We start from the raw sequence: 26,446 nt of genomic DNA, 5'->3' as shown, positions 1-26,446 counted from the left end.
TTTAAAGGTACCATTTGTAGGTGACCAGGCGACCGCCGGATCGAGGTCATTAGGCCGGGTAGTTTGGAAGCCCGAGTTGCTATGTGCCCCAGGGCTGGTGACCCTGGGGTGCCCTAACTCACTGGGGGTGGGATCCCACTGAGTGAAGGCACACTTGCACGCACTCTCTTTCACGCTATATGAGCACACACCTTTATTCTCCCGGCCTTCTGGCTGGGAGATGAGGAATTTTTTATACCTGGCGGATGTCCAGGCTGTATCACAGCGCACATCCACTTATTTAATTTTGTTTTTCACTGTGTGTTTGTCACGTTTGTCACAAGGATTTTGGGATGCGGTGCCCTTTTGGGACCCTCCTGAGGTCTAGGGGGAAAATGTGTGGCCTTCTGGTTCCTTTTTCCCCTGCAACCCGGCCTCCCTTCTTCGGAGGGGAGGTGCAACTAGGATGCAGGCTCCTAGGTGGACACTGGGGTGGCAGCCCAGGTAGAAGCCTAGGAGTGTGTTTGGGTCTCCCTAAGCTTCGGCGAGGGGGGACCATCGATCCTTGATCCTCTAGGCCTATGGTTTGGAGGGTCAGGGAATGGTTATGCGGGGCCTCTCTCTTTTAAGAGAAGGGCTGCGATAGACCGCATCCTTGTGCACTTTTTGTGTGGCACCTCTGCACTTTTTATGCACTTGGGTGATAGAAAGCACGACTCGGGCTTTCAAAAAAAAAAAAAAAAAATCTGTTCTTATCAGTTTAATATCTGATACGTCCCCTATCTGGGGACCATATATTAAATGGATTTTTCGAACAGGGAGATGGAAATAGAGCTTGCTCTGTCCACTCCACGCATTGACCTGGTATTGCAGTATTTCCAGGACCGGTGCACCCTTCCCTTATGTGTTGACTAAAATCAGATTCCAAAAGTGCTATTTGTGTTTGCTATTGTTTTTGTCTTTCTGATGGGATCTCCCCTTTTAATCCCATTATTTCAACACCTGTTGGACAATGCATTTGTACAGTCATGTGTGATAATGAGCTCATTTATTAAATGCAATTAATTAATACATTGCCACCTCTTGTTGTGTGTGTGTGTGTGTGTGTGTGTGTGTGTGTGTGTGTGTGTGTGTGTGTGTGTGTGTGTGTGTGTGTGTGTGTGTGTGTGTGTGTGTGTGTGTCTTCTGTGTTTCTGTGTTTCCGGCATTTCACATTGGAACAGCTCATTCACCTTCCTTGTCTTCTCTCCGCCCTCCCTTTTAGGTAAGTTAAAGAGCTGCACCTGAGCCAGCCACTGATTGATGCAGCACCACAGTCAAATAGTGGAGTGGAGTGGAGTAGGGGAACAGCAAACAGCCATTAAAGCAGCCAGCCGCCTACCCGCCACAATGGACCTACCTGTGTACACTAGATGGATGTGATGGAATGTACTGTCGTCCCTACATTTCAAGAAGAAGTAAGAATTGCAGTTGCAACAAACCCTTGCTTGCCTACAAAGAGAGCAGCAATTTGGATTTGTTACTATGTTACCTGGAAGAATAACAAACTGTGCAAGGATGGAGGTTGTAGGAGCAAAGAGAAGTTGTCTGTAAAGTTGGTGGATGCCTATTTTCCATTTTGCAGTCCCTTGTCTCCCTCTTGTGGCCTCCTGGAGGCAAGTAGCTGTGCAAAAAAAAGACAGCCTGGCGGCCGGCTGTTGCAGTGTTGCCCTCTCAGGCAACACTGAGTGACTGACTGAGCCGCACCGTCTTATATAAAGTTCAGACGGAACTTTGCACGTGTCATAGTGGAGCCCTCAGGATTCCAGAGCCAGCTTTCTGACATCATAATGGGGCCTGCCTCAGAGATAAAAGCCTGGGCCCAGGCAGTGTTGGTCAGTGCTGCTCAGCAGGCAGCACCGGACTGGATTGGATTAAAGCTGATACAAGGTGTGAAGGAACAAGGGGTGGCTGTGGGCATGCACTTGCTGCCGCTGCCAGTGTTTATCTGCATGGCAGGAGGGCATTTGGGCGTTGCCAGGAAGGCGTTTTTATGTAGATTCCTCCTCCTCTTTCAGCACTGCATTGTGGTGCAAGCAAAAGAAGCAAATCCTGTCTGGCTTCCTCTCCGGCCTTTATTCACCTCCCTCCCGCTTAGTAGCTGTAAATGTGTGTGAGCCTGCAGGGCCCCATGGAATTGCCTAGGAGTAGGCTGAATCAATCGCTGCAAGGGGTGAACAGCAGTATTAGGCAGGCTCGGTCAACGGCCGGCCCATTCGGGTTATCGCTTCTCGGCCTTTTGGCTAAGATCAAGTGTAGTACCTGCTCAAGCTGAGGTTAGTAATCATCCCTGCCGGTGGTACGTGGGCCATCGTAGGGGGATGACAGAACGCCGAGGTGAGGGCAGGGAACCACAACGGTCATCGCTCTGGTGTACGCATTTGGTTTAAAGGTACCATTTGTAGGTGACCAGGCGACCGCCGGATCGAGGTCATTAGGCCGGGTAGTTTGGAAGCCCGAGTTGCTATGTGCCCCAGGGCTGGTGACCCTGGGGTGCCCTAACTCACTGGGGGTGGGATCCCACTGAGTGAAGGCACACTTGCACGCACTCTCTTTCACGCTATATGAGCACACACCTTTATTCTCCCGGCCTTCTGGCTGGGAGATGAGGAATTTTTTATACCTGGCGGATGTCCAGGCTGTATCACAGCGCACATCCACTTATTTAATTTTGTTTTTCACTGTGTGTTTGTCACGTTTGTCACAAGGATTTTGGGATGCGGTGCCCTTTTGGGACCCTCCTGAGGTCTAGGGGGAAAATGTGTGGCCTTCTGGTTCCTTTTTCCCCTGCAACCCGGCCTCCCTTCTTCGGAGGGGAGGTGCAACTAGGATGCAGGCTCCTAGGTGGACACTGGGGTGGCAGCCCAGGTAGAAGCCTAGGAGTGTGTTTGGGTCTCCCTAAGCTTCGGCGAGGGGGGACCATCGATCCTTGATCCTCTAGGCCTATGGTTTGGAGGGTCAGGGAATGGTTATGCGGGGCCTCTCTCTTTTAAGAGAAGGGCTGCGATAGACCGCATCCTTGTGCACTTTTTGTGTGGCACCTCTGCACTTTTTATGCACTTGGGTGATAGAAAGCACGACTCGGGCTTTCAAAAAAAAAAAAAAAAAATCTGTTCTTATCAGTTTAATATCTGATACGTCCCCTATCTGGGGACCATATATTAAATGGATTTTTCGAACAGGGAGATGGAAATAGAGCTTGCTCTGTCCACTCCACGCATTGACCTGGTATTGCAGTATTTCCAGGACCGGTGCACCCTTCCCTTATGTGTTGACTAAAATCAGATTCCAAAAGTGCTATTTGTGTTTGCTATTGTTTTTGTCTTTCTGATGGGATCTCCCCTTTTAATCCCATTATTTCAACACCTGTTGGACAATGCATTTGTACAGTCATGTGTGATAATGAGCTCATTTATTAAATGCAATTAATTAATACATTGCCACCTCTTGTTGTGTGTGTGTGTGTGTGTGTGTGTGTGTGTGTGTGTGTGTGTGTGTGTGTGTGTGTGTGTGTGTGTCTTCTGTGTTTCTGTGTTTCCGGCATTTCACATTGGAACAGCTCATTCACCTTCCTTGTCTTCTCTCCGCCCTCCCTTTTAGGTAAGTTAAAGAGCTGCACCTGAGCCAGCCACTGATTGATGCAGCACCACAGTCAAATAGTGGAGTGGAGTGGAGTAGGGGAACAGCAAACAGCCATTAAAGCAGCCAGCCGCCTACCCGCCACAATGGACCTACCTGTGTACACTAGATGGATGTGATGGAATGTACTGTCGTCCCTACATTTCAAGAAGAAGTAAGAATTGCAGTTGCAACAAACCCTTGCTTGCCTACAAAGAGAGCAGCAATTTGGATTTGTTACTATGTTACCTGGAAGAATAACAAACTGTGCAAGGATGGAGGTTGTAGGAGCAAAGAGAAGTTGTCTGTAAAGTTGGTGGATGCCTATTTTCCATTTTGCAGTCCCTTGTCTCCCTCTTGTGGCCTCCTGGAGGCAAGTAGCTGTGCAAAAAAAAGACAGCCTGGCGGCCGGCTGTTGCAGTGTTGCCCTCTCAGGCAACACTGAGTGACTGACTGAGCCGCACCGTCTTATATAAAGTTCAGACGGAACTTTGCACGTGTCATAGTGGAGCCCTCAGGATTCCAGAGCCAGCTTTCTGACATCATAATGGGGCCTGCCTCAGAGATAAAAGCCTGGGCCCAGGCAGTGTTGGTCAGTGCTGCTCAGCAGGCAGCACCGGACTGGATTGGATTAAAGCTGATACAAGGTGTGAAGGAACAAGGGGTGGCTGTGGGCATGCACTTGCTGCCGCTGCCAGTGTTTATCTGCATGGCAGGAGGGCATTTGGGCGTTGCCAGGAAGGCGTTTTTATGTAGATTCCTCCTCCTCTTTCAGCACTGCATTGTGGTGCAAGCAAAAGAAGCAAATCCTGTCTGGCTTCCTCTCCGGCCTTTATTCACCTCCCTCCCGCTTAGTAGCTGTAAATGTGTGTGAGCCTGCAGGGCCCCATGGAATTGCCTAGGAGTAGGCTGAATCAATCGCTGCAAGGGGTGAACAGCAGTATTAGGCAGGCTCGGTCAACGGCCGGCCCATTCGGGTTATCGCTTCTCGGCCTTTTGGCTAAGATCAAGTGTAGTACCTGCTCAAGCTGAGGTTAGTAATCATCCCTGCCGGTGGTACGTGGGCCATCGTAGGGGGATGACAGAACGCCGAGGTGAGGGCAGGGAACCACAACGGTCATCGCTCTGGTGTACGCATTTGGTTTAAAGGTACCATTTGTAGGTGACCAGGCGACCGCCGGATCGAGGTCATTAGGCCGGGTAGTTTGGAAGCCCGAGTTGCTATGTGCCCCAGGGCTGGTGACCCTGGGGTGCCCTAACTCACTGGGGGTGGGATCCCACTGAGTGAAGGCACACTTGCACGCACTCTCTTTCACGCTATATGAGCACACACCTTTATTCTCCCGGCCTTCTGGCTGGGAGATGAGGAATTTTTTATACCTGGCGGATGTCCAGGCTGTATCACAGCGCACATCCACTTATTTAATTTTGTTTTTCACTGTGTGTTTGTCACGTTTGTCACAAGGATTTTGGGATGCGGTGCCCTTTTGGGACCCTCCTGAGGTCTAGGGGGAAAATGTGTGGCCTTCTGGTTCCTTTTTCCCCTGCAACCCGGCCTCCCTTCTTCGGAGGGGAGGTGCAACTAGGATGCAGGCTCCTAGGTGGACACTGGGGTGGCAGCCCAGGTAGAAGCCTAGGAGTGTGTTTGGGTCTCCCTAAGCTTCGGCGAGGGGGGACCATCGATCCTTGATCCTCTAGGCCTATGGTTTGGAGGGTCAGGGAATGGTTATGCGGGGCCTCTCTCTTTTAAGAGAAGGGCTGCGATAGACCGCATCCTTGTGCACTTTTTGTGTGGCACCTCTGCACTTTTTATGCACTTGGGTGATAGAAAGCACGACTCGGGCTTTCAAAAAAAAAAAAAAAAAATCTGTTCTTATCAGTTTAATATCTGATACGTCCCCTATCTGGGGACCATATATTAAATGGATTTTTCGAACAGGGAGATGGAAATAGAGCTTGCTCTGTCCACTCCACGCATTGACCTGGTATTGCAGTATTTCCAGGACCGGTGCACCCTTCCCTTATGTGTTGACTAAAATCAGATTCCAAAAGTGCTATTTGTGTTTGCTATTGTTTTTGTCTTTCTGATGGGATCTCCCCTTTTAATCCCATTATTTCAACACCTGTTGGACAATGCATTTGTACAGTCATGTGTGATAATGAGCTCATTTATTAAATGCAATTAATTAATACATTGCCACCTCTTGTTGTGTGTGTGTGTGTGTGTGTGTGTGTGTGTGTGTGTGTGTGTGTGTGTCTTCTGTGTTTCTGTGTTTCCGGCATTTCACATTGGAACAGCTCATTCACCTTCCTTGTCTTCTCTCCGCCCTCCCTTTTAGGTAAGTTAAAGAGCTGCACCTGAGCCAGCCACTGATTGATGCAGCACCACAGTCAAATAGTGGAGTGGAGTGGAGTAGGGGAACAGCAAACAGCCATTAAAGCAGCCAGCCGCCTACCCGCCACAATGGACCTACCTGTGTACACTAGATGGATGTGATGGAATGTACTGTCGTCCCTACATTTCAAGAAGAAGTAAGAATTGCAGTTGCAACAAACCCTTGCTTGCCTACAAAGAGAGCAGCAATTTGGATTTGTTACTATGTTACCTGGAAGAATAACAAACTGTGCAAGGATGGAGGTTGTAGGAGCAAAGAGAAGTTGTCTGTAAAGTTGGTGGATGCCTATTTTCCATTTTGCAGTCCCTTGTCTCCCTCTTGTGGCCTCCTGGAGGCAAGTAGCTGTGCAAAAAAAAGACAGCCTGGCGGCCGGCTGTTGCAGTGTTGCCCTCTCAGGCAACACTGAGTGACTGACTGAGCCGCACCGTCTTATATAAAGTTCAGACGGAACTTTGCACGTGTCATAGTGGAGCCCTCAGGATTCCAGAGCCAGCTTTCTGACATCATAATGGGGCCTGCCTCAGAGATAAAAGCCTGGGCCCAGGCAGTGTTGGTCAGTGCTGCTCAGCAGGCAGCACCGGACTGGATTGGATTAAAGCTGATACAAGGTGTGAAGGAACAAGGGGTGGCTGTGGGCATGCACTTGCTGCCGCTGCCAGTGTTTATCTGCATGGCAGGAGGGCATTTGGGCGTTGCCAGGAAGGCGTTTTTATGTAGATTCCTCCTCCTCTTTCAGCACTGCATTGTGGTGCAAGCAAAAGAAGCAAATCCTGTCTGGCTTCCTCTCCGGCCTTTATTCACCTCCCTCCCGCTTAGTAGCTGTAAATGTGTGTGAGCCTGCAGGGCCCCATGGAATTGCCTAGGAGTAGGCTGAATCAATCGCTGCAAGGGGTGAACAGCAGTATTAGGCAGGCTCGGTCAACGGCCGGCCCATTCGGGTTATCGCTTCTCGGCCTTTTGGCTAAGATCAAGTGTAGTACCTGCTCAAGCTGAGGTTAGTAATCATCCCTGCCGGTGGTACGTGGGCCATCGTAGGGGGATGACAGAACGCCGAGGTGAGGGCAGGGAACCACAACGGTCATCGCTCTGGTGTACGCATTTGGTTTAAAGGTACCATTTGTAGGTGACCAGGCGACCGCCGGATCGAGGTCATTAGGCCGGGTAGTTTGGAAGCCCGAGTTGCTATGTGCCCCAGGGCTGGTGACCCTGGGGTGCCCTAACTCACTGGGGGTGGGATCCCACTGAGTGAAGGCACACTTGCACGCACTCTCTTTCACGCTATATGAGCACACACCTTTATTCTCCCGGCCTTCTGGCTGGGAGATGAGGAATTTTTTATACCTGGCGGATGTCCAGGCTGTATCACAGCGCACATCCACTTATTTAATTTTGTTTTTCACTGTGTGTTTGTCACGTTTGTCACAAGGATTTTGGGATGCGGTGCCCTTTTGGGACCCTCCTGAGGTCTAGGGGGAAAATGTGTGGCCTTCTGGTTCCTTTTTCCCCTGCAACCCGGCCTCCCTTCTTCGGAGGGGAGGTGCAACTAGGATGCAGGCTCCTAGGTGGACACTGGGGTGGCAGCCCAGGTAGAAGCCTAGGAGTGTGTTTGGGTCTCCCTAAGCTTCGGCGAGGGGGGACCATCGATCCTTGATCCTCTAGGCCTATGGTTTGGAGGGTCAGGGAATGGTTATGCGGGGCCTCTCTCTTTTAAGAGAAGGGCTGCGATAGACCGCATCCTTGTGCACTTTTTGTGTGGCACCTCTGCACTTTTTATGCACTTGGGTGATAGAAAGCACGACTCGGGCTTTCAAAAAAAAAAAAAAAAAATCTGTTCTTATCAGTTTAATATCTGATACGTCCCCTATCTGGGGACCATATATTAAATGGATTTTTCGAACAGGGAGATGGAAATAGAGCTTGCTCTGTCCACTCCACGCATTGACCTGGTATTGCAGTATTTCCAGGACCGGTGCACCCTTCCCTTATGTGTTGACTAAAATCAGATTCCAAAAGTGCTATTTGTGTTTGCTATTGTTTTTGTCTTTCTGATGGGATCTCCCCTTTTAATCCCATTATTTCAACACCTGTTGGACAATGCATTTGTACAGTCATGTGTGATAATGAGCTCATTTATTAAATGCAATTAATTAATACATTGCCACCTCTTGTGTGTGTGTGTGTGTGTGTGTGTGTGTGTGTGTGTGTGTGTGTGTGTGTGTGTGTGTGTGTGTCTTCTGTGTTTCTGTGTTTCCGGCATTTCACATTGGAACAGCTCATTCACCTTCCTTGTCTTCTCTCCGCCCTCCCTTTTAGGTAAGTTAAAGAGCTGCACCTGAGCCAGCCACTGATTGATGCAGCACCACAGTCAAATAGTGGAGTGGAGTGGAGTAGGGGAACAGCAAACAGCCATTAAAGCAGCCAGCCGCCTACCCGCCACAATGGACCTACCTGTGTACACTAGATGGATGTGATGGAATGTACTGTCGTCCCTACATTTCAAGAAGAAGTAAGAATTGCAGTTGCAACAAACCCTTGCTTGCCTACAAAGAGAGCAGCAATTTGGATTTGTTACTATGTTACCTGGAAGAATAACAAACTGTGCAAGGATGGAGGTTGTAGGAGCAAAGAGAAGTTGTCTGTAAAGTTGGTGGATGCCTATTTTCCATTTTGCAGTCCCTTGTCTCCCTCTTGTGGCCTCCTGGAGGCAAGTAGCTGTGCAAAAAAAAGACAGCCTGGCGGCCGGCTGTTGCAGTGTTGCCCTCTCAGGCAACACTGAGTGACTGACTGAGCCGCACCGTCTTATATAAAGTTCAGACGGAACTTTGCACGTGTCATAGTGGAGCCCTCAGGATTCCAGAGCCAGCTTTCTGACATCATAATGGGGCCTGCCTCAGAGATAAAAGCCTGGGCCCAGGCAGTGTTGGTCAGTGCTGCTCAGCAGGCAGCACCGGACTGGATTGGATTAAAGCTGATACAAGGTGTGAAGGAACAAGGGGTGGCTGTGGGCATGCACTTGCTGCCGCTGCCAGTGTTTATCTGCATGGCAGGAGGGCATTTGGGCGTTGCCAGGAAGGCGTTTTTATGTAGATTCCTCCTCCTCTTTCAGCACTGCATTGTGGTGCAAGCAAAAGAAGCAAATCCTGTCTGGCTTCCTCTCCGGCCTTTATTCACCTCCCTCCCGCTTAGTAGCTGTAAATGTGTGTGAGCCTGCAGGGCCCCATGGAATTGCCTAGGAGTAGGCTGAATCAATCGCTGCAAGGGGTGAACAGCAGTATTAGGCAGGCTCGGTCAACGGCCGGCCCATTCGGGTTATCGCTTCTCGGCCTTTTGGCTAAGATCAAGTGTAGTACCTGCTCAAGCTGAGGTTAGTAATCATCCCTGCCGGTGGTACGTGGGCCATCGTAGGGGGATGACAGAACGCCGAGGTGAGGGCAGGGAACCACAACGGTCATCGCTCTGGTGTACGCATTTGGTTTAAAGGTACCATTTGTAGGTGACCAGGCGACCGCCGGATCGAGGTCATTAGGCCGGGTAGTTTGGAAGCCCGAGTTGCTATGTGCCCCAGGGCTGGTGACCCTGGGGTGCCCTAACTCACTGGGGGTGGGATCCCACTGAGTGAAGGCACACTTGCACGCACTCTCTTTCACGCTATATGAGCACACACCTTTATTCTCCCGGCCTTCTGGCTGGGAGATGAGGAATTTTTTATACCTGGCGGATGTCCAGGCTGTATCACAGCGCACATCCACTTATTTAATTTTGTTTTTCACTGTGTGTTTGTCACGTTTGTCACAAGGATTTTGGGATGCGGTGCCCTTTTGGGACCCTCCTGAGGTCTAGGGGGAAAATGTGTGGCCTTCTGGTTCCTTTTTCCCCTGCAACCCGGCCTCCCTTCTTCGGAGGGGAGGTGCAACTAGGATGCAGGCTCCTAGGTGGACACTGGGGTGGCAGCCCAGGTAGAAGCCTAGGAGTGTGTTTGGGTCTCCCTAAGGGGACCATCGATCCTTGATCCTCTAGGCCTATGGTTTGGAGGGTCAGGGAATGGTTATGCGGGGCCTCTCTCTTTTAAGAGAAGGGCTGCGATAGACCGCATCCTTGTGCACTTTTTGTGTGGCACCTCTGCACTTTTTATGCACTTGGGTGATAGAAAGCACGACTCGGGCTTTCAAAAAAAAAAAAAAAAAATCTGTTCTTATCAGTTTAATATCTGATACGTCCCCTATCTGGGGACCATATATTAAATGGATTTTTCGAACAGGGAGATGGAAATAGAGCTTGCTCTGTCCACTCCACGCATTGACCTGGTATTGCAGTATTTCCAGGACCGGTGCACCCTTCCCTTATGTGTTGACTAAAATCAGATTCCAAAAGTGCTATTTGTGTTTGCTATTGTTTTTGTCTTTCTGATGGGATCTCCCCTTTTAATCCCATTATTTCAACACCTGTTGGACAATGCATTTGTACAGTCATGTGTGATAATGAGCTCATTTATTAAATGCAATTAATTAATACATTGCCACCTCTTGTTGTGTGTGTGTGTGTGTGTGTGTGTGTGTGTGTGTGTGTGTGTGTGTGTGTGTGTGTGTGTGTGTCTTCTGTGTTTCTGTGTTTCCGGCATTTCACATTGGAACAGCTCATTCACCTTCCTTGTCTTCTCTCCGCCCTCCCTTTTAGGTAAGTTAAAGAGCTGCACCTGAGCCAGCCACTGATTGATGCAGCACCACAGTCAAATAGTGGAGTGGAGTGGAGTAGGGGAACAGCAAACAGCCATTAAAGCAGCCAGCCGCCTACCCGCCACAATGGACCTACCTGTGTACACTAGATGGATGTGATGGAATGTACTGTCGTCCCTACATTTCAAGAAGAAGTAAGAATTGCAGTTGCAACAAACCCTTGCTTGCCTACAAAGAGAGCAGCAATTTGGATTTGTTACTATGTTACCTGGAAGAATAACAAACTGTGCAAGGATGGAGGTTGTAGGAGCAAAGAGAAGTTGTCTGTAAAGTTGGTGGATGCCTATTTTCCATTTTGCAGTCCCTTGTCTCCCTCTTGTGGCCTCCTGGAGGCAAGTAGCTGTGCAAAAAAAAGACAGCCTGGCGGCCGGCTGTTGCAGTGTTGCCCTCTCAGGCAACACTGAGTGACTGACTGAGCCGCACCGTCTTATATAAAGTTCAGACGGAACTTTGCACGTGTCATAGTGGAGCCCTCAGGATTCCAGAGCCAGCTTTCTGACATCATAATGGGGCCTGCCTCAGAGATAAAAGCCTGGGCCCAGGCAGTGTTGGTCAGTGCTGCTCAGCAGGCAGCACCGGACTGGATTGGATTAAAGCTGATACAAGGTGTGAAGGAACAAGGGGTGGCTGTGGGCATGCACTTGCTGCCGCTGCCAGTGTTTATCTGCATGGCAGGAGGGCATTTGGGCGTTGCCAGGAAGGCGTTTTTATGTAGATTCCTCCTCCTCTTTCAGCACTGCATTGTGGTGCAAGCAAAAGAAGCAAATCCTGTCTGGCTTCCTCTCCGGCCTTTATTCACCTCCCTCCCGCTTAGTAGCTGTAAATGTGTGTGAGCCTGCAGGGCCCCATGGAATTGCCTAGGAGTAGGCTGAATCAATCGCTGCAAGGGGTGAACAGCAGTATTAGGCAGGCTCGGTCAACGGCCGGCCCATTCGGGTTATCGCTTCTCGGCCTTTTGGCTAAGATCAAGTGTAGTACCTGCTCAAGCTGAGGTTAGTAATCATCCCTGCCGGTGGTACGTGGGCCATCGTAGGGGGATGACAGAACGCCGAGGTGAGGGCAGGGAACCACAACGGTCATCGCTCTGGTGTACGCATTTGGTTTAAAGGTACCATTTGTAGGTGACCAGGCGACCGCCGGATCGAGGTCATTAGGCCGGGTAGTTTGGAAGCCCGAGTTGCTATGTGCCCCAGGGCTGGTGACCCTGGGGTGCCCTAACTCACTGGGGGTGGGATCCCACTGAGTGAAGGCACACTTGCACGCACTCTCTTTCACGCTATATGAGCACACACCTTTATTCTCCCGGCCTTCTGGCTGGGAGATGAGGAATTTTTTATACCTGGCGGATGTCCAGGCTGTATCACAGCGCACATCCACTTATTTAATTTTGTTTTTCACTGTGTGTTTGTCACGTTTGTCACAAGGATTTTGGGATGCGGTGCCCTTTTGGGACCCTCCTGAGGTCTAGGGGGAAAATGTGTGGCCTTCTGGTTCCTTTTTCCCCTGCAACCCGGCCTCCCTTCTTCGGAGGGGAGGTGCAACTAGGATGCAGGCTCCTAGGTGGACACTGGGGTGGCAGCCCAGGTAGAAGCCTAGGAGTGTGTTTGGGTCTCCCTAAGCTTCGGCGAGGGGGGACCATCGATCCTTGATCCTCTAGGCCTATGGTTTGGAGGGTCAGGGAATGGTTATGCGGGGCCTCTCTCTTTTAAGAGAAGGGCTGCGATAGACCGCATCCTTGTGCACTTTTTGTGTGGCACCTCTGCACTTTTTATGCACTTGGGTGATAGAAAGCACGACTCGGGCTTTCAAAAAAAAAAAAAAAAAATCTGTTCTTATCAGTTTAATATCTGATACGTCCCCTATCTGGGGACCATATATTAAATGGATTTTTCGAACAGGGAGATGGAAATAGAGCTTGCTCTGTCCACTCCACGCATTGACCTGGTATTGCAGTATTTCCAGGACCGGTGCACCCTTCCCTTATGTGTTGACTAAAATCAGATTCCAAAAGTGCTATTTGTGTTTGCTATTGTTTTTGTCTTTCTGATGGGATCTCCCCTTTTAATCCCATTATTTCAACACCTGTTGGACAATGCATTTGTACAGTCATGTGTGATAATGAGCTCATTTATTAAATGCAATTAATTAATACATTGCCACCTCTTGTTGTGTGTGTGTGTGTGTGTGTGTGTGTGTGTGTGTGTGTGTGTGTGTGTGTGTGTGTGTGTGTGTGTGTGTGTGTGTGTGTGTCTTCTGTGTTTCTGTGTTTCCGGCATTTCACATTGGAACAGCTCATTCACCTTCCTTGTCTTCTCTCCGCCCTCCCTTTTAGGTAAGTTAAAGAGCTGCACCTGAGCCAGCCACTGATTGATGCAGCACCACAGTCAAATAGTGGAGTGGAGTGGAGTAGGGGAACAGCAAACAGCCATTAAAGCAGCCAGCCGCCTACCCGCCACAATGGACCTACCTGTGTACACTAGATGGATGTGATGGAATGTACTGTCGTCCCTACATTTCAAGAAGAAGTAAGAATTGCAGTTGCAACAAACCCTTGCTTGCCTACAAAGAGAGCAGCAATTTGGATTTGTTACTATGTTACCTGGAAGAATAACAAACTGTGCAAGGATGGAGGTTGTAGGAGCAAAGAGAAGTTGTCTGTAAAGTTGGTGGATGCCTATTTTCCATTTTGCAGTCCCTTGTCTCCCTCTTGTGGCCTCCTGGAGGCAAGTAGCTGTGCAAAAAAAAGACAGCCTGGCGGCCGGCTGTTGCAGTGTTGCCCTCTCAGGCAACACTGAGTGACTGACTGAGCCGCACCGTCTTATATAAAGTTCAGACGGAACTTTGCACGTGTCATAGTGGAGCCCTCAGGATTCCAGAGCCAGCTTTCTGACATCATAATGGGGCCTGCCTCAGAGATAAAAGCCTGGGCCCAGGCAGTGTTGGTCAGTGCTGCTCAGCAGGCAGCACCGGACTGGATTGGATTAAAGCTGATACAAGGTGTGAAGGAACAAGGGGTGGCTGTGGGCATGCACTTGCTGCCGCTGCCAGTGTTTATCTGCATGGCAGGAGGGCATTTGGGCGTTGCCAGGAAGGCGTTTTTATGTAGATTCCTCCTCCTCTTTCAGCACTGCATTGTGGTGCAAGCAAAAGAAGCAAATCCTGTCTGGCTTCCTCTCCGGCCTTTATTCACCTCCCTCCCGCTTAGTAGCTGTAAATGTGTGTGAGCCTGCAGGGCCCCATGGAATTGCCTAGGAGTAGGCTGAATCAATCGCTGCAAGGGGTGAACAGCAGTATTAGGCAGGCTCGGTCAACGGCCGGCCCATTCGGGTTATCGCTTCTCGGCCTTTTGGCTAAGATCAAGTGTAGTACCTGCTCAAGCTGAGGTTAGTAATCATCCCTGCCGGTGGTACGTGGGCCATCGTAGGGGGATGACAGAACGCCGAGGTGAGGGCAGGGAACCACAACGGTCATCGCTCTGGTGTACGCATTTGGTTTAAAGGTACCATTTGTAGGTGACCAGGCGACCGCCGGATCGAGGTCATTAGGCCGGGTAGTTTGGAAGCCCGAGTTGCTATGTGCCCCAGGGCTGGTGACCCTGGGGTGCCCTAACTCACTGGGGGTGGGATCCCACTGAGTGAAGGCACACTTGCACGCACTCTCTTTCACGCTATATGAGCACACACCTTTATTCTCCCGGCCTTCTGGCTGGGAGATGAGGAATTTTTTATACCTGGCGGATGTCCAGGCTGTATCACAGCGCACATCCACTTATTTAATTTTGTTTTTCACTGTGTGTTTGTCACGTTTGTCACAAGGATTTTGGGATGCGGTGCCCTTTTGGGACCCTCCTGAGGTCTAGGGGGAAAATGTGTGGCCTTCTGGTTCCTTTTTCCCCTGCAACCCGGCCTCCCTTCTTCGGAGGGGAGGTGCAACTAGGATGCAGGCTCCTAGGTGGACACTGGGGTGGCAGCCCAGGTAGAAGCCTAGGAGTGTGTTTGGGTCTCCCTAAGCTTCGGCGAGGGGGGACCATCGATCCTTGATCCTCTAGGCCTATGGTTTGGAGGGTCAGGGAATGGTTATGCGGGGCCTCTCTCTTTTAAGAGAAGGGCTGCGATAGACCGCATCCTTGTGCACTTTTTGTGTGGCACCTCTGCACTTTTTATGCACTTGGGTGATAGAAAGCACGACTCGGGCTTTCAAAAAAAAAAAAAAAAAATCTGTTCTTATCAGTTTAATATCTGATACGTCCCCTATCTGGGGACCATATATTAAATGGATTTTTCGAACAGGGAGATGGAAATAGAGCTTGCTCTGTCCACTCCACGCATTGACCTGGTATTGCAGTATTTCCAGGACCGGTGCACCCTTCCCTTATGTGTTGACTAAAATCAGATTCCAAAAGTGCTATTTGTGTTTGCTATTGTTTTTGTCTTTCTGATGGGATCTCCCCTTTTAATCCCATTATTTCAACACCTGTTGGACAATGCATTTGTACAGTCATGTGTGATAATGAGCTCATTTATTAAATGCAATTAATTAATACATTGCCACCTCTTGTTGTGTGTGTGTGTGTGTGTGTGTGTGTGTGTGTGTGTGTGTGTGTGTGTGTGTGTGTGTGTGTGTGTGTGTGTGTGTGTGTGTGTGTGTGTGTGTGTGTGTGTGTGTGTGTGTGTCTTCTGTGTTTCTGTGTTTCCGGCATTTCACATTGGAACAGCTCATTCACCTTCCTTGTCTTCTCTCCGCCCTCCCTTTTAGGTAAGTTAAAGAGCTGCACCTGAGCCAGCCACTGATTGATGCAGCACCACAGTCAAATAGTGGAGTGGAGTGGAGTAGGGGAACAGCAAACAGCCATTAAAGCAGCCAGCCGCCTACCCGCCACAATGGACCTACCTGTGTACACTAGATGGATGTGATGGAATGTACTGTCGTCCCTACATTTCAAGAAGAAGTAAGAATTGCAGTTGCAACAAACCCTTGCTTGCCTACAAAGAGAGCAGCAATTTGGATTTGTTACTATGTTACCTGGAAGAATAACAAACTGTGCAAGGATGGAGGTTGTAGGAGCAAAGAGAAGTTGTCTGTAAAGTTGGTGGATGCCTATTTTCCATTTTGCAGTCCCTTGTCTCCCTCTTGTGGCCTCCTGGAGGCAAGTAGCTGTGCAAAAAAAAGACAGCCTGGCGGCCGGCTGTTGCAGTGTTGCCCTCTCAGGCAACACTGAGTGACTGACTGAGCCGCACCGTCTTATATAAAGTTCAGACGGAACTTTGCACGTGTCATAGTGGAGCCCTCAGGATTCCAGAGCCAGCTTTCTGACATCATAATGGGGCCTGCCTCAGAGATAAAAGCCTGGGCCCAGGCAGTGTTGGTCAGTGCTGCTCAGCAGGCAGCACCGGACTGGATTGGATTAAAGCTGATACAAGGTGTGAAGGAACAAGGGGTGGCTGTGGGCATGCACTTGCTGCCGCTGCCAGTGTTTATCTGCATGGCAGGAGGGCATTTGGGCGTTGCCAGGAAGGCGTTTTTATGTAGATTCCTCCTCCTCTTTCAGCACTGCATTGTGGTGCAAGCAAAAGAAGCAAATCCTGTCTGGCTTCCTCTCCGGCCTTTATTCACCTCCCTCCCGCTTAGTAGCTGTAAATGTGTGTGAGCCTGCAGGGCCCCATGGAATTGCCTAGGAGTAGGCTGAATCAATCGCTGCAAGGGGTGAACAGCAGTATTAGGCAGGCTCGGTCAACGGCCGGCCCATTCGGGTTATCGCTTCTCGGCCTTTTGGCTAAGATCAAGTGTAGTACCTGCTCAAGCTGAGGTTAGTAATCATCCCTGCCGGTGGTACGTGGGCCATCGTAGGGGGATGACAGAACGCCGAGGTGAGGGCAGGGAACCACAACGGTCATCGCTCTGGTGTACGCATTTGGTTTAAAGGTACCATTTGTAGGTGACCAGGCGACCGCCGGATCGAGGTCATTAGGCCGGGTAGTTTGGAAGCCCGAGTTGCTATGTGCCCCAGGGCTGGTGACCCTGGGGTGCCCTAACTCACTGGGGGTGGGATCCCACTGAGTGAAGGCACACTTGCACGCACTCTCTTTCACGCTATATGAGCACACACCTTTATTCTCCCGGCCTTCTGGCTGGGAGATGAGGAATTTTTTATACCTGGCGGATGTCCAGGCTGTATCACAGCGCACATCCACTTATTTAATTTTGTTTTTCACTGTGTGTTTGTCACGTTTGTCACAAGGATTTTGGGATGCGGTGCCCTTTTGGGACCCTCCTGAGGTCTAGGGGGAAAATGTGTGGCCTTCTGGTTCCTTTTTCCCCTGCAACCCGGCCTCCCTTCTTCGGAGGGGAGGTGCAACTAGGATGCAGGCTCCTAGGTGGACACTGGGGTGGCAGCCCAGGTAGAAGCCTAGGAGTGTGTTTGGGTCTCCCTAAGCTTCGGCGAGGGGGGACCATCGATCCTTGATCCTCTAGGCCTATGGTTTGGAGGGTCAGGGAATGGTTATGCGGGGCCTCTCTCTTTTAAGAGAAGGGCTGCGATAGACCGCATCCTTGTGCACTTTTTGTGTGGCACCTCTGCACTTTTTATGCACTTGGGTGATAGAAAGCACGACTCGGGCTTTCAAAAAAAAAAAAAAAAAATCTGTTCTTATCAGTTTAATATCTGATACGTCCCCTATCTGGGGACCATATATTAAATGGATTTTTCGAACAGGGAGATGGAAATAGAGCTTGCTCTGTCCACTCCACGCATTGACCTGGTATTGCAGTATTTCCAGGACCGGTGCACCCTTCCCTTATGTGTTGACTAAAATCAGATTCCAAAAGTGCTATTTGTGTTTGCTATTGTTTTTGTCTTTCTGATGGGATCTCCCCTTTTAATCCCATTATTTCAACACCTGTTGGACAATGCATTTGTACAGTCATGTGTGATAATGAGCTCATTTATTAAATGCAATTAATTAATACATTGCCACCTCTTGTTGTGTGTGTGTGTGTGTGTGTGTGTGTGTGTGTGTGTGTGTGTGTGTGTGTGTGTGTGTGTGTGTGTGTGTGTGTGTGTGTGTGTGTGTGTGTGTGTGTGTGTGTGTGTGTGTGTGTGTGTGTCTTCTGTGTTTCTGTGTTTCCGGCATTTCACATTGGAACAGCTCATTCACCTTCCTTGTCTTCTCTCCGCCCTCCCTTTTAGGTAAGTTAAAGAGCTGCACCTGAGCCAGCCACTGATTGATGCAGCACCACAGTCAAATAGTGGAGTGGAGTGGAGTAGGGGAACAGCAAACAGCCATTAAAGCAGCCAGCCGCCTACCCGCCACAATGGACCTACCTGTGTACACTAGATGGATGTGATGGAATGTACTGTCGTCCCTACATTTCAAGAAGAAGTAAGAATTGCAGTTGCAACAAACCCTTGCTTGCCTACAAAGAGAGCAGCAATTTGGATTTGTTACTATGTTACCTGGAAGAATAACAAACTGTGCAAGGATGGAGGTTGTAGGAGCAAAGAGAAGTTGTCTGTAAAGTTGGTGGATGCCTATTTTCCATTTTGCAGTCCCTTGTCTCCCTCTTGTGGCCTCCTGGAGGCAAGTAGCTGTGCAAAAAAAAGACAGCCTGGCGGCCGGCTGTTGCAGTGTTGCCCTCTCAGGCAACACTGAGTGACTGACTGAGCCGCACCGTCTTATATAAAGTTCAGACGGAACTTTGCACGTGTCATAGTGGAGCCCTCAGGATTCCAGAGCCAGCTTTCTGACATCATAATGGGGCCTGCCTCAGAGATAAAAGCCTGGGCCCAGGCAGTGTTGGTCAGTGCTGCTCAGCAGGCAGCACCGGACTGGATTGGATTAAAGCTGATACAAGGTGTGAAGGAACAAGGGGTGGCTGTGGGCATGCACTTGCTGCCGCTGCCAGTGTTTATCTGCATGGCAGGAGGGCATTTGGGCGTTGCCAGGAAGGCGTTTTTATGTAGATTCCTCCTCCTCTTTCAGCACTGCATTGTGGTGCAAGCAAAAGAAGCAAATCCTGTCTGGCTTCCTCTCCGGCCTTTATTCACCTCCCTCCCGCTTAGTAGCTGTAAATGTGTGTGAGCCTGCAGGGCCCCATGGAATTGCCTAGGAGTAGGCTGAATCAATCGCTGCAAGGGGTGAACAGCAGTATTAGGCAGGCTCGGTCAACGGCCGGCCCATTCGGGTTATCGCTTCTCGGCCTTTTGGCTAAGATCAAGTGTAGTACCTGCTCAAGCTGAGGTTAGTAATCATCCCTGCCGGTGGTACGTGGGCCATCGTAGGGGGATGACAGAACGCCGAGGTGAGGGCAGGGAACCACAACGGTCATCGCTCTGGTGTACGCATTTGGTTTAAAGGTACCATTTGTAGGTGACCAGGCGACCGCCGGATCGAGGTCATTAGGCCGGGTAGTTTGGAAGCCCGAGTTGCTATGTGCCCCAGGGCTGGTGACCCTGGGGTGCCCTAACTCACTGGGGGTGGGATCCCACTGAGTGAAGGCACACTTGCACGCACTCTCTTTCACGCTATATGAGCACACACCTTTATTCTCCCGGCCTTCTGGCTGGGAGATGAGGAATTTTTTATACCTGGCGGATGTCCAGGCTGTATCACAGCGCACATCCACTTATTTAATTTTGTTTTTCACTGTGTGTTTGTCACGTTTGTCACAAGGATTTTGGGATGCGGTGCCCTTTTGGGACCCTCCTGAGGTCTAGGGGGAAAATGTGTGGCCTTCTGGTTCCTTTTTCCCCTGCAACCCGGCCTCCCTTCTTCGGAGGGGAGGTGCAACTAGGATGCAGGCTCCTAGGTGGACACTGGGGTGGCAGCCCAGGTAGAAGCCTAGGAGTGTGTTTGGGTCTCCCTAAGCTTCGGCGAGGGGGGACCATCGATCCTTGATCCTCTAGGCCTATGGTTTGGAGGGTCAGGGAATGGTTATGCGGGGCCTCTCTCTTTTAAGAGAAGGGCTGCGATAGACCGCATCCTTGTGCACTTTTTGTGTGGCACCTCTGCACTTTTTATGCACTTGGGTGATAGAAAGCACGACTCGGGCTTTCAAAAAAAAAAAAAAAAAATCTGTTCTTATCAGTTTAATATCTGATACGTCCCCTATCTGGGGACCATATATTAAATGGATTTTTCGAACAGGGAGATGGAAATAGAGCTTGCTCTGTCCACTCCACGCATTGACCTGGTATTGCAGTATTTCCAGGACCGGTGCACCCTTCCCTTATGTGTTGACTAAAATCAGATTCCAAAAGTGCTATTTGTGTTTGCTATTGTTTTTGTCTTTCTGATGGGATCTCCCCTTTTAATCCCATTATTTCAACACCTGTTGGACAATGCATTTGTACAGTCATGTGTGATAATGAGCTCATTTATTAAATGCAATTAATTAATACATTGCCACCTCTTGTTGTGTGTGTGTGTGTGTGTGTGTGTGTGTGTGTGTGTGTGTGTGTGTGTGTGTGTGTGTGTGTGTGTGTGTGTGTGTGTCTTCTGTGTTTCTGTGTTTCCGGCATTTCACATTGGAACAGCTCATTCACCTTCCTTGTCTTCTCTCCGCCCTCCCTTTTAGGTAAGTTAAAGAGCTGCACCTGAGCCAGCCACTGATTGATGCAGCACCACAGTCAAATAGTGGAGTGGAGTGGAGTAGGGGAACAGCAAACAGCCATTAAAGCAGCCAGCCGCCTACCCGCCACAATGGACCTACCTGTGTACACTAGATGGATGTGATGGAATGTACTGTCGTCCCTACATTTCAAGAAGAAGTAAGAATTGCAGTTGCAACAAACCCTTGCTTGCCTACAAAGAGAGCAGCAATTTGGATTTGTTACTATGTTACCTGGAAGAATAACAAACTGTGCAAGGATGGAGGTTGTAGGAGCAAAGAGAAGTTGTCTGTAAAGTTGGTGGATGCCTATTTTCCATTTTGCAGTCCCTTGTCTCCCTCTTGTGGCCTCCTGGAGGCAAGTAGCTGTGCAAAAAAAAGACAGCCTGGCGGCCGGCTGTTGCAGTGTTGCCCTCTCAGGCAACACTGAGTGACTGACTGAGCCGCACCGTCTTATATAAAGTTCAGACGGAACTTTGCACGTGTCATAGTGGAGCCCTCAGGATTCCAGAGCCAGCTTTCTGACATCATAATGGGGCCTGCCTCAGAGATAAAAGCCTGGGCCCAGGCAGTGTTGGTCAGTGCTGCTCAGCAGGCAGCACCGGACTGGATTGGATTAAAGCTGATACAAGGTGTGAAGGAACAAGGGGTGGCTGTGGGCATGCACTTGCTGCCGCTGCCAGTGTTTATCTGCATGGCAGGAGGGCATTTGGGCGTTGCCAGGAAGGCGTTTTTATGTAGATTCCTCCTCCTCTTTCAGCACTGCATTGTGGTGCAAGCAAAAGAAGCAAATCCTGTCTGGCTTCCTCTCCGGCCTTTATTCACCTCCCTCCCGCTTAGTAGCTGTAAATGTGTGTGAGCCTGCAGGGCCCCATGGAATTGCCTAGGAGTAGGCTGAATCAATCGCTGCAAGGGGTGAACAGCAGTATTAGGCAGGCTCGGTCAACGGCCGGCCCATTCGGGTTATCGCTTCTCGGCCTTTTGGCTAAGATCAAGTGTAGTACCTGCTCAAGCTGAGGTTAGTAATCATCCCTGCCGGTGGTACGTGGGCCATCGTAGGGGGATGACAGAACGCCGAGGTGAGGGCAGGGAACCACAACGGTCATCGCTCTGGTGTACGCATTTGGTTTAAAGGTACCATTTGTAGGTGACCAGGCGACCGCCGGATCGAGGTCATTAGGCCGGGTAGTTTGGAAGCCCGAGTTGCTATGTGCCCCAGGGCTGGTGACCCTGGGGTGCCCTAACTCACTGGGGGTGGGATCCCACTGAGTGAAGGCACACTTGCACGCACTCTCTTTCACGCTATATGAGCACACACCTTTATTCTCCCGGCCTTCTGGCTGGGAGATGAGGAATTTTTTATACCTGGCGGATGTCCAGGCTGTATCACAGCGCACATCCACTTATTTAATTTTGTTTTTCACTGTGTGTTTGTCACGTTTGTCACAAGGATTTTGGGATGCGGTGCCCTTTTGGGACCCTCCTGAGGTCTAGGGGGAAAATGTGTGGCCTTCTGGTTCCTTTTTCCCCTGCAACCCGGCCTCCCTTCTTCGGAGGGGAGGTGCAACTAGGATGCAGGCTCCTAGGTGGACACTGGGGTGGCAGCCCAGGTAGAAGCCTAGGAGTGTGTTTGGGTCTCCCTAAGCTTCGGCGAGGGGGGACCATCGATCCTTGATCCTCTAGGCCTATGGTTTGGAGGGTCAGGGAATGGTTATGCGGGGCCTCTCTCTTTTAAGAGAAGGGCTGCGATAGACCGCATCCTTGTGCACTTTTTGTGTGGCACCTCTGCACTTTTTATGCACTTGGGTGATAGAAAGCACGACTCGGGCTTTCAAAAAAAAAAAAAAAAAATCTGTTCTTATCAGTTTAATATCTGATACGTCCCCTATCTGGGGACCATATATTAAATGGATTTTTCGAACAGGGAGATGGAAATAGAGCTTGCTCTGTCCACTCCACGCATTGACCTGGTATTGCAGTATTTCCAGGACCGGTGCACCCTTCCCTTATGTGTTGACTAAAATCAGATTCCAAAAGTGCTATTTGTGTTTGCTATTGTTTTTGTCTTTCTGATGGGATCTCCCCTTTTAATCCCATTATTTCAACACCTGTTGGACAATGCATTTGTACAGTCATGTGTGATAATGAGCTCATTTATTAAATGCAATTAATTAATACATTGCCACCTCTTGTTGTGTGTGTGTGTGTGTGTGTGTGTGTGTGTGTGTGTGTGTGTGTGTGTGTGTGTGTGTGTGTGTGTGTGTGTGTGTGTGTGTCTTCTGTGTTTCTGTGTTTCCGGCATTTCACATTGGAACAGCTCATTCACCTTCCTTGTCTTCTCTCCGCCCTCCCTTTTAGGTAAGTTAAAGAGCTGCACCTGAGCCAGCCACTGATTGATGCAGCACCACAGTCAAATAGTGGAGTGGAGTGGAGTAGGGGAACAGCAAACAGCCATTAAAGCAGCCAGCCGCCTACCCGCCACAATGGACCTACCTGTGTACACTAGATGGATGTGATGGAATGTACTGTCGTCCCTACATTTCAAGAAGAAGTAAGAATTGCAGTTGCAACAAACCCTTGCTTGCCTACAAAGAGAGCAGCAATTTGGATTTGTTACTATGTTACCTGGAAGAATAACAAACTGTGCAAGGATGGAGGTTGTAGGAGCAAAGAGAAGTTGTCTGTAAAGTTGGTGGATGCCTATTTTCCATTTTGCAGTCCCTTGTCTCCCTCTTGTGGCCTCCTGGAGGCAAGTAGCTGTGCAAAAAAAAGACAGCCTGGCGGCCGGCTGTTGCAGTGTTGCCCTCTCAGGCAACACTGAGTGACTGACTGAGCCGCACCGTCTTATATAAAGTTCAGACGGAACTTTGCACGTGTCATAGTGGAGCCCTCAGGATTCCAGAGCCAGCTTTCTGACATCATAATGGGGCCTGCCTCAGAGATAAAAGCCTGGGCCCAGGCAGTGTTGGTCAGTGCTGCTCAGCAGGCAGCACCGGACTGGATTGGATTAAAGCTGATACAAGGTGTGAAGGAACAAGGGGTGGCTGTGGGCATGCACTTGCTGCCGCTGCCAGTGTTTATCTGCATGGCAGGAGGGCATTTGGGCGTTGCCAGGAAGGCGTTTTTATGTAGATTCCTCCTCCTCTTTCAGCACTGCATTGTGGTGCAAGCAAAAGAAGCAAATCCTGTCTGGCTTCCTCTCCGGCCTTTATTCACCTCCCTCCCGCTTAGTAGCTGTAAATGTGTGTGAGCCTGCAGGGCCCCATGGAATTGCCTAGGAGTAGGCTGAATCAATCGCTGCAAGGGGTGAACAGCAGTATTAGGCAGGCTCGGTCAACGGCCGGCCCATTCGGGTTATCGCTTCTCGGCCTTTTGGCTAAGATCAGAGTTTATTGCTCTGGTCTTGGTCAGGGGGTGCGGGTTTTCCCTTGGGAGGAACCAGAGTGGTGATCGTTCTGTGATCGTGGATCGGCAGGTATAGTCAGCATGGATGCAGCAAGGACAACACCAGTGGAGAGAACCATTCGAATTAAGGTAGACCCAAGTGATTCTGGTAAGAACACCATTGAATTTGTTGGAAGGAAGCTGGTGGTCGACATGGCAGGTATCCCTCTTTATAAATTATTCTGTGTGCAAGAAAACAGAAAGCAAGGATTGTATGATGTGTCCTTTCAAGAAGAAAATGACTGTTTAAATTTCTATGAAGCCTTAAAAGTGAATGCTAACTGTGAGGTTTTGAAAAATGTCTCTTTTGTGCCTCTATTTGCTATGGGAGAGAGGGTACTATTTGTACATGTCTTCAACCCATTTACCCAGCTGGACTTAATCAAGAACTTTTTGAGTTTATATTGCACCAGTGTGAAAGGGGGAACCAAAATGACCAGCTCATTGAAAGTGTTTAATGGAACTTATAAATTTTTCGTCCAGTTTAAGCTGGACCCGGATTGTATTGGTGGAGTTAAGAGCCCTCCATTGTCCTTTTCCATTGCTGGCTATAGAGGATATTTGTATTATCAAAATATGCCAAAATTTTGCCGGTTCTGTCACCAGTTTGGTCACACTAAGGAATGCTGCCCTGGGGTGAAGGTGTGCAGGAATTGTAAGATGGCTGGACATGAGGCAGGTGCATGTACGGAACCCCGATCGTGTGATTTGTGTGGTGAAGTGGGGCACCTGTATAGAGATTGCCCAGTGGGCAAGAAGAGAAAGGAGAAAGAGGAAAAGGAAAGAGAGGCACAGAGACAGAAGAATATCCAGAAGCAAGAGGAAGCCAATGAGAGGTTAAGGATAGAAAGGGAGGTGGAGGAGCAAAGGCAGAAAGAAATCCTTGATGCAATATTGGCTGAGGCTGAGCGAGATAGCACGCAGGTGCAGGCAATTGAGGAAACTTTCATTGAGGACATGCCAAGCCCTGTGGTAGAAGAATCTCAGAGGATATCAGAATGGTCTTCCTCTGGAGTGTTGAGTCCAGTGAGAGAAGTGGAGATGTCTTTTCGCCCACAGAGAGTGGGGAACTTTCCAAAAAAACAGAGAATTGAAGTGGTGGAGACGCAAAGTGTGGAGACGGCGAACGCCTTTCAGGCATTGTTTGAGCCGAACATGGAGTATGAGACTAGTGAAGAAAACTCTCCCGGGCCTTTAACCCGGAAAGTTTGAGGGTTCTGCTTTGTGTTTTTTCACCTTTTTCTGCCTAGGGCAGTTATAAAATGTCGTTTAAAATTTTGTCTTCCAATGTCCGGGTGTTTAAAAACCGGGCCAGGAGAGCAGCCATTTTGGAGGAATTGTCTTTCAGTGGAGCAGATTTAATTTGTGTGCAGGAGTGTGGGATAGAGTATATAGTTAAGCAGGAGGAGTGGGGTTTTGGTGCAGCAATATGGTCATGTTCTAGTCACAATAGAAATGATGGTGTGGGGGTTTTGGTTAGGAGTAGCAGGGTGGAGGTTTGTAGCTACACAGTGATTGAGGAGGGGCGGTGCCTGTTAGTGGTTATAAAAGTATGTGGTGTGAATGTGCGTGTAATTAATGTGTATGCGTCTGCAAAAAAGGAAGAGAGAGTGGAGTTGTTTGAGAGAATTAAACTGTTTTTGCCAGGTAGGGAACATATTGTGTGGGTGGGGGATTTTAACTGTGATACTAGAGGGGATTTGGATGTGTCTGGGAATGTGCTAAAGTCTGTACTCACTGATTTTGGATTGAGGGATGTAGTGCACCTGTGTGGTGTTAACCCTATAGTAGATACTTATTATGCGGATAGTGGGAGACACAGTAGTAGAATTGATATGATTTTTGTTTCTAAGGGGGTGATGGGTAAGGGATATATGCAAATGAAGGTAGGATATTCTGATCACGAGTGCATTAAGTGTGAGTTGGTCTGGGATGAGGATTGTGGGAGTGGGAGGGGTTTATGGAAATTGAATGTGAGTTTGTTGGATGATGAGAGTGTTTGTGGAAAATATGTGGATACATATAGGTTTTGGTGTGAGAAAAAAGGTGATTTTGTGGATATAATAACATGGTGGGATTGGGTTAAAGAAAGAACACGTGTGTTTTTTAGAAAGGTTGGTTATAGGAAAGCTGTGGAGAGAAGGAAGAGGTATGAATGTTATAATATAAGGTTGAATTTTCTCCAGAAGGTTAAAAAGAGAGGTTGGAGTGTGGATGAGGAGATTGATTGTGTGAAAAATGAGATGAGGGAATGGTTGTTAGAAAAAGGTAGAAAGATTATGTATCAGTCAAAATTAGATAAATTGGAAAAGGGGGAAAAATGTTCTAGGTATTTTTTCAAAAAAGTAGTGGGGAAAAAGGAGGATTTGGTGAGAGTGTATGATAAAAATGGAAGGGTGGTGAAAGGAAAAGCAGTGTTTCCTGTGGTTGAAAGTTTTTATAAAGAATTGTATGCAGTGAAAGAGATTGATAGGGACTTGGAGGCTGAAGTGGTGAGTATGATTGAAAATAGGGTGGAAGTAATTGAATATGCAAATTTGATGAGAAACATTGAGGAGGATGAAGTAAAGAGAGTGTTGGATAGTATGGCTGTGAATAAGACCCCAGGGGATGATGGGTTACCGATGGAAT

The 26,446-nt window shown here is 49.1% G+C and overlaps 10 non-coding genes and 9 pseudogenes across 10 annotated transcripts; all 19 read left to right on the top strand.

Annotated features, from left to right (window-relative positions):
* Positions 1 to 695: 695 nt before the first annotated feature.
* On the top strand, positions 696 to 877 carry LOC142723000 (U2 spliceosomal RNA). The gene has a single exon (XR_012875254.1). It is a non-coding gene; the product is annotated as a U2 spliceosomal RNA (small nuclear RNA).
* A 1,364-nt stretch (positions 878 to 2,241) lies between these two features.
* LOC142723048 (U2 spliceosomal RNA) lies at positions 2,242 to 2,311 on the top strand (annotated as a pseudogene).
* Positions 2,312 to 3,098: 787 nt separating this feature from the next.
* On the top strand, positions 3,099 to 3,280 carry LOC142722999 (U2 spliceosomal RNA). The gene has a single exon (XR_012875253.1). It is a non-coding gene; the product is annotated as a U2 spliceosomal RNA (small nuclear RNA).
* A 1,336-nt stretch (positions 3,281 to 4,616) lies between these two features.
* On the top strand, positions 4,617 to 4,686 carry LOC142723047 (U2 spliceosomal RNA; annotated as a pseudogene).
* A 787-nt stretch (positions 4,687 to 5,473) lies between these two features.
* LOC142722998 (U2 spliceosomal RNA) lies at positions 5,474 to 5,655 on the top strand. The gene has a single exon (XR_012875252.1). It is a non-coding gene; the product is annotated as a U2 spliceosomal RNA (small nuclear RNA).
* A 1,318-nt stretch (positions 5,656 to 6,973) lies between these two features.
* Positions 6,974 to 7,043, top strand: LOC142723045 (U2 spliceosomal RNA; annotated as a pseudogene).
* Positions 7,044 to 7,830: 787 nt separating this feature from the next.
* On the top strand, positions 7,831 to 8,012 carry LOC142722997 (U2 spliceosomal RNA). The gene has a single exon (XR_012875251.1). It is a non-coding gene; the product is annotated as a U2 spliceosomal RNA (small nuclear RNA).
* A 1,331-nt stretch (positions 8,013 to 9,343) lies between these two features.
* Positions 9,344 to 9,413, top strand: LOC142723043 (U2 spliceosomal RNA; annotated as a pseudogene).
* Positions 9,414 to 10,188: 775 nt separating this feature from the next.
* Positions 10,189 to 10,370, top strand: LOC142722995 (U2 spliceosomal RNA). The gene has a single exon (XR_012875248.1). It is a non-coding gene; the product is annotated as a U2 spliceosomal RNA (small nuclear RNA).
* A 1,334-nt stretch (positions 10,371 to 11,704) lies between these two features.
* LOC142723042 (U2 spliceosomal RNA) lies at positions 11,705 to 11,774 on the top strand (annotated as a pseudogene).
* Positions 11,775 to 12,561: 787 nt separating this feature from the next.
* Positions 12,562 to 12,743, top strand: LOC142722994 (U2 spliceosomal RNA). Its single transcript, XR_012875247.1, has one exon. It is a non-coding gene; the product is annotated as a U2 spliceosomal RNA (small nuclear RNA).
* Positions 12,744 to 14,095: 1,352 nt separating this feature from the next.
* LOC142723041 (U2 spliceosomal RNA) lies at positions 14,096 to 14,165 on the top strand (annotated as a pseudogene).
* Positions 14,166 to 14,952: 787 nt separating this feature from the next.
* On the top strand, positions 14,953 to 15,134 carry LOC142722993 (U2 spliceosomal RNA). The gene has a single exon (XR_012875246.1). It is a non-coding gene; the product is annotated as a U2 spliceosomal RNA (small nuclear RNA).
* A 1,384-nt stretch (positions 15,135 to 16,518) lies between these two features.
* LOC142723040 (U2 spliceosomal RNA) lies at positions 16,519 to 16,588 on the top strand (annotated as a pseudogene).
* A 787-nt stretch (positions 16,589 to 17,375) lies between these two features.
* Positions 17,376 to 17,557, top strand: LOC142722992 (U2 spliceosomal RNA). The gene has a single exon (XR_012875245.1). It is a non-coding gene; the product is annotated as a U2 spliceosomal RNA (small nuclear RNA).
* Positions 17,558 to 18,949: 1,392 nt separating this feature from the next.
* Positions 18,950 to 19,019, top strand: LOC142723039 (U2 spliceosomal RNA; annotated as a pseudogene).
* Positions 19,020 to 19,806: 787 nt separating this feature from the next.
* LOC142722990 (U2 spliceosomal RNA) lies at positions 19,807 to 19,988 on the top strand. Its single transcript, XR_012875244.1, has one exon. It is a non-coding gene; the product is annotated as a U2 spliceosomal RNA (small nuclear RNA).
* Positions 19,989 to 21,336: 1,348 nt separating this feature from the next.
* LOC142723038 (U2 spliceosomal RNA) lies at positions 21,337 to 21,406 on the top strand (annotated as a pseudogene).
* A 787-nt stretch (positions 21,407 to 22,193) lies between these two features.
* Positions 22,194 to 22,375, top strand: LOC142722989 (U2 spliceosomal RNA). The gene has a single exon (XR_012875243.1). It is a non-coding gene; the product is annotated as a U2 spliceosomal RNA (small nuclear RNA).
* Positions 22,376 to 26,446: the final 4,071 nt, after the last annotated feature.

The sequence above is a fragment of the Rhinoderma darwinii genome, unplaced genomic scaffold (genome assembly GCF_050947455.1).
Source record: "Rhinoderma darwinii isolate aRhiDar2 unplaced genomic scaffold, aRhiDar2.hap1 Scaffold_546, whole genome shotgun sequence".
NCBI classification, from domain to species: domain Eukaryota; kingdom Metazoa; phylum Chordata; class Amphibia; order Anura; family Rhinodermatidae; genus Rhinoderma; species Rhinoderma darwinii.
Note: the sequence above shows the minus strand (reverse complement) of the source record. Positions and strands in the feature narration are given on the sequence as shown.